The sequence below is a fragment of the Drosophila ananassae genome, assembly GCF_017639315.1.
Source record: "Drosophila ananassae strain 14024-0371.13 chromosome 4 unlocalized genomic scaffold, ASM1763931v2 tig00000077, whole genome shotgun sequence".
NCBI lineage: Eukaryota > Metazoa > Arthropoda > Insecta > Diptera > Drosophilidae > Drosophila > Drosophila ananassae.
In genome coordinates, this window is record NW_025319043.1 from 496,621 (window position 1) to 505,590 (window position 8,970).

Below are 8,970 nucleotides of genomic sequence, written 5' to 3' on the forward strand. Positions count from 1 at the left end.
CTTATCATCTAAGTATTTTTGCAATTCTTCATAACTGCGACTCCACAACTTACCGCGTAATTCTTTTATTAAATTATTTCTTTTATTGAGACCTTTCTCCAATGGCTCTATTATAAATTCTTCAAAAAATGGCTTATTTAATGCAATAACCTTAAATTTCTCCTCCGCTTCTTTATTGTTTGGGTTTTTATCTGAATGATATTTTAACGATAATTTACGGTATTGTTGACTAAGCTTTTTCTTAATATGCTTAATGTCAGAATTTACCACATCCTCCTTTTGAATATTAAATGTTAAAAACAACTGCTTTAAAGCGTGGTACTCATTTTCATTCAAAACATTTCTAGCCACATTACACCTACAAATTAACTAATACCAACTCTCATTGTTGGCCAGTCAAATAGGAGACATTGCAGAGTTGTTTAATTGTGGAGCTGGCAAGAGAAGTAATAAATTTGCACAAAGCACCCTCAAGCAGAGCAATTGTATCGTATATTTTATTGCGCAAAATGTTCTGTTTTATATATAACCAAAGCCTCTCAACAGGATTTAGCTCAGGTGAGTACGGAGGTAGGTATATAATATCGATATTTTTAGGTACCTTTAAATTTTTTGACCTATGCCAACTAGCACAATCCATAACAAGAAAAGCCTCTCGTGTTTCTAGATATTGCGACATCTGCTCAAGAAATATGTTCATGCAATCAGTGTTGACATTTGGTGCAAATAAGCTAGAACTCTCTCCATTTCTAGGATTAACCGCACTATAGAGATAGAAATTTTGCCTACCTAATTTTGTTTTAACCTGTGTTCTAATCCCCTTTTTAAACCACCCATGTCCAACCTTTGAATGTGTGCCAAACCGTGATTCATCAAAGAAAAATAGCTCTTTTTCTGGATACTTGCTAATAGCTCCATTGAGATTTTTTTTTGAATTCCTCTTGTTTGCTTTTATCTTGTCCATTATGAACTGGTCTTGGTGTAATATATGAGAATTTCATCTTTTGCATATAGCGGTGTACTGTAGATTTGCTGATATTTAATCTGAACTTTTCCTGGATTCTTATTCTCATTTCTTTAATGGTAATATTAGGATTTTCTTCTATCCACTCTTCAATTTGCTGTAGTTGAACCTGATTTAATTTAGTTTTTCTACGGCGTTGTGGAGGAGCAAACAGTTTTTCTTCTCTGCCAAATTTCAAGAGTTTTACCCACGAAGTTAGTGCGCTTCTTGAAATGCAATATATTTTTGCTACAGCCGTTATACTGTACTTTTTTGCTGCAATTACAGCATTTAGTTTTTTTGAAACATATGCATTATTCCTTACTTTCTTCAGCATTTCTTTTGCTGATTCTACTACTTTTTCATCCAATAATTTTGATCTTAATGCCATTTATACCTCAACTATTTTACTTACTTCATTATGGCTTTTCTTCCATCTTTGTCCATCTGTTTGCCGTGTAATGGGAATTGGTATAAGAGGTTGTCCGGAAACTAGTAAATTCAAGCATATTCCCTCTTTAACATAACCCTACTCATAGCTAGGTATATGAAATTCTCAGTGGATGTTGTGAGTAAATCATACTCCTTCGATAGCCTTCTATTCCTATTAACCCAAGCAAAAGTCCTTTCTACAACCCATCTTCTTGGCTGTACTTTAAACCCTTGTTCTCTTGTTGGTAGTAGCTCAGGTGGCGTATCTTTGTGCACCCAAAATCTACATGGAGGCCTTTTAACAATTTCAATATCTATGTCATATTCTTCCTTTATGTGATTCTTTAAATTTCTTCCTTGGTATCCCATGTCAGCCCACATTTTTTTAACTTTAGTATATTTTGTTCTCATATTGTTTAATGCTATTTTAATACCATCTCTATCATTTTCGTTAGCAGCGCCTACGTAACAACCTAGTATAAAACCCTGAGTGTCTGTAATTATATGCCTTTTTCTACCCTTTACTTTTTTACTTCCATCATAGCCTTTGATCCCCCCTTTTCTGTAGTCTTTACAGATTGACTATCTACTATACAGGCACTCGGCTGCTCATTCCTTCCTATTTTTCTTCTACTATATTTTGTAATTTCATAATTCATTTTCTCAAAAATTCCCTGCTTCTTCCATTGCCTGAACTGCTCATACACAGTCTTCCATAGCGGAAAATCATTTGGTAAATACCGCCATTGACACCCTGTACGCAATACATAGAAAATTGCTTCTAATATTTCTCTTTTGCTATACTTTGGCGGCCTTCCTCCTTTCTTGTATGATACTCTGAAGTGTTTTTCTATTCTTGCCCATTCCCTTTCGCTTAGATCTGTTGGATACTTTTTTCTCATCTTTACCCCGTACTAAAATTTCAGATATTATAGCCTTTTACTTGTTTCCGGACAACCTCTAACTATTAGTGTTCTATAATATACATATTTCCAAACTATGTCAATTATTTTATAAATATCTCTGGTAAAAATTATTTCTGTTATGACTAGCATGATAAGTGTATGAAGCGACTAAAATTGTCATTACAGCGCTTAGTGTACGACAGTGCTCCAACATTTAGGGTTGCAGTTTTCATGGCAGATCTGAGTAGCTGACCCATCTAAGAGGTGTCATTCAAGTAGCTGACACTGGAATGGCTTTGTTGCATCGCACCTTATACGGTAGTAATTTACAATAAATTCATGTAGCCATTTCGAATTTAGTCATTTCAGTGTTGGCTACTTGGATGACACCACCTGCTATGCTGCAAATTGCAACGTTCGTACACTAAAGTATAGTGTGTTACTAACGAAGGCAAACAAATATCTGCTTTATGAAAACGTTAATATTTTTCATTGAAATAATACATAAATACTAGAAAAACCTTGGCAGGTTATTCGCGTTTGATTATCATAGAGAATTATATAAATTAATAAATGATCTATGGCAAGTAACCCAGAAGAAAGAAATAGTGATAAACAAAAAGCGCTAGATAACGCAATAAGCCAGATTGAAAAAGCATTCGGTAAAGGTGCAATAATGAAGTTGAAGCAAAACCCTGTAGAAAAAATAGACACAATATCCACAGGATCAATTGCGCTTGATTCGGCTCTAGGTGTTGGAGGTCTGCCAAAAGGGCGTATAATTGAAATATTTGGCCCCGAGAGTTCTGGTAAAACCACTCTTGCCTTGCACGTGATTGCTGAAGCACAAAAAAAAGGAGGATCATGCGCATTTATCGATGCAGAACATGCATTGGATGTCTTATATGCTCGTAAACTTGGGGTAAGCACTGATGATTTAGTGATTTCACAACCAGACACTGGAGAGCAGGCGTTGCATATTGTTGAGTATTTAGTGTGTTCTGGTGCGGTTGATGTGATAGTTATTGACTCTGTCGCAGCATTAACTCCAAGAGCTGAAATTGAAGGTGATATGGGTGATCAACATATGGGGCTGCAAGCAAGGCTTCTAAGTCATGGGCTACGGAAACTAACCTCTGCCGTTTCAAAAGCGAACTGTATATTGATATTTATTAATCAAATTCGTATGAAAATAGGAGTAGTGTATGGAAATCCTGAAACTACCACGGGTGGAAATGCATTAAAATTCTATACTTCTGTAAGGCTTGATATAAGAAAAATTGGTGTAATAAAAGACAAAGAAAATATTACAGGCAATGAAACAAGAGTTAAAGTTGTAAAAAATAAAGTTGCTCCTCCATTTAGAGAAGCGAAATTTGATATAATGTACAATGAAGGTATATCAAAACTCGGAGAAATAATAGATATGGGAGCAAAGCTTGGTGTGCTTGAAAAAGCAGGCGCTTACTATTCATATAACAACACACGTCTTGGGCAAGGAAGAGAGAATGTAAAAACTTACCTAAAAACAAACAAAGAAGTCGCAAATGAAATAGAAACGAAAATCAGAGATTTACTCAGAAATCATGATAATTCTATCATAATAGACGAGGATAGTGAGCAACTTTTAGAAGAATCAGTTTTCTGATCTAAACTTAGGCATTAGATTTTGTGTCGGACGGGTTGTTACAGTATGACGGTAATTCTATGTGCTAATATAACAATCTGTAATGTTACCTTGTATCAAAAAGACTTTGCTGAAGCAGTTAAAAAAAGCTTTTCATGAGAAATTATAAATGATAAATTGTTAACAATAGGTTATTGTTAATAAGATTATGTGTTTTGGTTTACCTAATATAAACAGGGAAGGTTATTCATTTATAGTAGTTTCCTTTATAGTAACGTGTATAGCATTCTCTATATCTTGGGGGTTTGGCGTTACGTGCTTGTTTCCGACATTATTGTGTACTTATTTCTTTCGTGATCCAGCAAGAGCTGTGCCAAACAATAAGAATCTTATATTAAGTCCTGCTGATGGTGTGATTTCAAAAATTGAAGAAGTTAATTATCCTTTATCAGCAGAAAACGGAGAGGAGAAGAAGTTTACGCTTGTTAGCATATTTTTAAGTGTTTTGAACGTCCATGTGAACCGTATACCAATATCTGGTACGATAAAGGAAATGAGTTATAAAAAAGGCAAGTTTGTATCCGCAATGAGCAATAGGTCTAGTAATGAAAATGAAAAGCAGGTTATTGTAATTGAATACGAAAAGGGGAAAGAAATTATTGTGGAGCAAATAGCTGGATTAATTGCACGTCGTATCGTTTGTAATTTAGGAATATCCCAGAACGTAAAAGCAGGTGAAAGGTTTGGAATTATAAGGTTTGGCAGTAGAGTGAATATCTATGTTCCTGCTGATACAGAAGTCAGAGTTTCAGAAGGGCAAACTGTTATTGGTGGTGAAACAATTATAGCAAACTTAAATAAGGAAAACGTTCAAGAGAAGCTTACTTTTGATGTTATATGAATAACGATGAAAGTAACAGTAGATCCTTACCTATTACTAAATTATTCCCAAATTTTATAACTTTATTGGGTTTATGTTCTGGTCTCACTTCACTTAAATTTACATTTAATGAACAATGGGAATTCTCAGTAATTTTTATCATCATTGCAGCAATACTAGATGGAATGGATGGCAGAATAGCTAGAATTCTAAAATCAACTAGCGATTTTGGAGCCCAGCTTGATTCTTTTGCAGATTTTCTAAACTTTGGTGCAGCGCCTGCATTTCTTTTGTATTTTTGGAAGCTAAACGAAATCAAAGTCATAGGTTGGATTTTAGTAATGATATACGTAATCTGCATATCAATAAGACTTGCAAGATTCAATGTTTCGCTACACTCAGAACAATCACACTGGGAAAAATTTTTCTTTTCTGGTGTTCCAGCTCCAGTGTGTGCTTTACTTTCTTTGTTGCCAATAATTATTACCTTTCAATCTCATGAGAGTGAATACTTACTTCTCATAGAGCGATTTTTTAACACAAGAAACGTAGCTTGTTACTTTCTGGCCATTTCATTTTTTTCGATAAGTCACATTCCAACTTTCTCCGCAAAATATATTTATATTCCCAAAAGCCTATCCTATATATTTGTGTCATTTTTTGGAGTACTTATTGTATTTTTCATCAGTAAGCCCTGGATGACTCTACCAATTTTAGGTATAGTGTATACACTTACTATTCCAATAAGCATCGGGTTTTACATATATTTTACATATAAAACTCGTTAGCTATATCAAAAGTAGTGAGCAGCATGATTGTAAAAGTAACTGATCTATTAAACTCTCTTCTATATATAAAGATATTCAACATTCCATTTATAATTATTTGGGTAATTGCAACTGGAATCTTTTGTACTGCCCAGTTCAAATTCATTAACTTTAGGTTACTTAAATATGGAATACAGACACTATTCAATCTAAAGTGTAATAACAGCAACAATGGCATAATCACTCATATTCAAGCGTTTGCAACAGTAATTTCAGGAACAGTTGGTCTTGGAACAATATCAGGAGTTGCAATAGCTATCACAATAGGGGGCCCAAGTGCAGTTTTTTGGATGGTAATTACCGGAATACTTGGTATGTCGATAAAGTTTGCCGAGGTGGTGCTTGCATTCACTTATCGCTCTGAAAATACAACTGGTGGTGCTTTTTATTACATGGAATACGGGCTTGCAAAGATTGGATTTGCAAAAACTGGTAGATTTCTTGCCTTCACTTATGCGATTATGCTACTTATTGCAATGATTTTGGGCGGTATACCATTTCAAGCAAATCAAATAGCAGCACTATCAAATAACCTCCTAGAATACAACGCATCCATTATTATATCCCTGCTTGTCTTTATTGTAATATTGGGAGGAATAAAGCGCATTGCTTTCGTTTCAACGAGCTTAGCACCAATTATGATAGTGCTATATGTGGGTATGTGTATATATTTAATTTATGTAAACAGAAGTAATTTGCTGAATGCTTTATCTATAATATTTCAAGACATTTTCAATAAATCTGCTATAGGAGGCGGAGTATTGAGCGGATTAATAGCCGGAGTGAGAAGATCAGTGTTTGCTAACGAAGCAGGTACCGGAACAGCAGCTATAGCACATTCAGCTGTAAAAGAAGAAGATCCAATTAAAGTTGGGTGCGTTGCAATGATTGCACCGCTTATAGACACAATATTAATCTCATTTTTGACTGGTATTGTGATAATTATCACTGGTATGCACAGTACTGATAACGTGGGTGATATTACACTAATTAGTTCGGTATTTTCAACAGCTTTGCCCTTGTTTAGCAAGTTAGTTTTTCCGCTAATGATGTTTTCCTTTGCATTTTCCACAATAATAGCTTATTGTTACTACTGTGAAGTTGCTTTGCTGTACTTATTTGGTAATAAAAAAATACTGATACTGTTCCAAATTCTTATAGTGGTTTCAGTGTATATCAGTTGTATGTCAAAGAATATAGAATTTATATCTTATCTAGGTGACAGTTTGTTTATGTGCCTTATGATTCCAAATGCTGCTGCAATATATCTACTAAGAAGGGAAGTTTTGAATACAATAGATTCTTATTACAATTCTAAAAGGTATTAACATGATTTATAGATTGCTTTGTATGGTGTTATTTTGCCTATTGTTTAATGATGTGTACGCTGCTTCAGGTTTTTACGAAGGTTATGATGCTGTGTTGAATGGAATAAATAACTTCATGAATGAAGTGCTGTTTTTCAAAATCTTTTATATACCATTCATACTTCTTCTACTATCCTTTGGTTATGTATTTTTAACCTTACGCTTTAAGTTTCTCAACATAAGAATGTTTAAGCATGCGTTTGCTATTTTATGTGGAAAATATGACACGAATCACCATGATGGTCATATTACGCATTTTCAGGCATTTATGACTGCACTTTCAAGCACAGTAGGTCTTGGAACTGTTGCTGGAGTCGCAATTGCAGTTTCAATGGGAGGGCCAGGAGCGGTGCCTTGGATGATGATTACAGGTTTTTTTGGTATGTCAGCAAAATTTGCTGAGGTAACGTTGGCGTTTAGACATAGAACAGAAGATCAGGACCAATTGTTTAGTGGTCCCTTTCAGTATATAAGGAATGGTCTGGAGGAATTTGGATTTAAAAAACTTGGTATTGTGCTGGCTGCCATGTATGCAGTATTCTTTGTATTATCAGGTCTTGGTGGAAGTGTAGCGTTTCAAACCAATCAAATGGTTTCAATATTATCTGGCTATTCAAGTTGGGTAGATGGTCACTCTTGGTTTCTTTCTTCCATAATCTCTGCGCTGCTTGCTCTAGTGATTATTGGCGGAATTAAAAGGATAGCTAGAGTATCTTCTGCACTAGTGCCTATTATGTCACTTATATATATCTTTAGTTGTATTATTATTATTGCATTTAATATTCATAACCTTGGTTATACGTTAAAAATATTATTTTCCACTATGATAGATTTCAATGCTGTTGGTGGAGGGATGGTAGGAGCATTTGTTGCTGGAATTCAAAGGGCAATCTTTGCCAGCGAAGCGGGTGTTGGTTCTGCTTCAATTACTCATGCAACAACTAAAGATGAAGAACCAGTAAGAACTGGGCTTGTTGCTATGATAGAACCATGCTTTGACACAATGTTAATTTGCTGTTTAACAGGAATAACAATAGTAATAACAGGTGCATACCAGACTAGTGTTGGTGAAGGGATATTAATTACTCAAAAGGCATTTGAGACAGTTTCTCCATGGTTTCCTATACTTTTAACCATAGCTGCACCTTTGTTTGCATTTTCTTCAGTAATTTCGTTTGTATATTGTTGTGAAATGGGGTGGCTATATTTATTCGGTGCAAAAAGTATAGTGATATACCGCATAGCGGTAATAATTGTGGCGTTTTTCTCTGGTCTTTCTAAAGATATAATGGCTATTGCCAATATCGGTGGAACTTTATTCTCTTGTTTAGCTCTCATCAATATGACAGCGCTTATACTGTTTAGTAATCAGATTAACGAGGAAGTTCAGTGCTACCTAAAAAGGCTGAGGAATAATAAAATCAATTAAATTTTGGCATATGCGGAGAGGTATAGCTATAATAAGTAAGATTTCCCTACGTCATACCGCGATTTATTCGCGGTATCTCAGCATAGATCCCGCTAACAAGCAGCGGGATGACGAAATTTTGCGATTATTAATCAGTAAATTTTACCTGTGTTAGTTATAGTCCTTACACTATCCTACATACTCGGTTCAATACCGTTTAGCTTAATTATTACAAGAATAAAAGGGATAAACTTAAGAGAAGTAGGTTCAGGAAACATTGGTGCTACAAACGTTGCAAGGACGGGAAATAAATTTCTTGCTGCTTTGGCATTATTTCTGGATTCCTTTAAGGGATTTATTGCCGTTTATATAGCACAACAATTTTGTGATAATAACGATTTTTATATATATGTATCTGCAATTTTAGCAGTTTTAGGACACATGTTTCCTATTTGGCTAAAATTCAGTGGAGGAAAGGGCGTTGCAACCACTCTAGGGATACTGATAGCATTTAACATTGA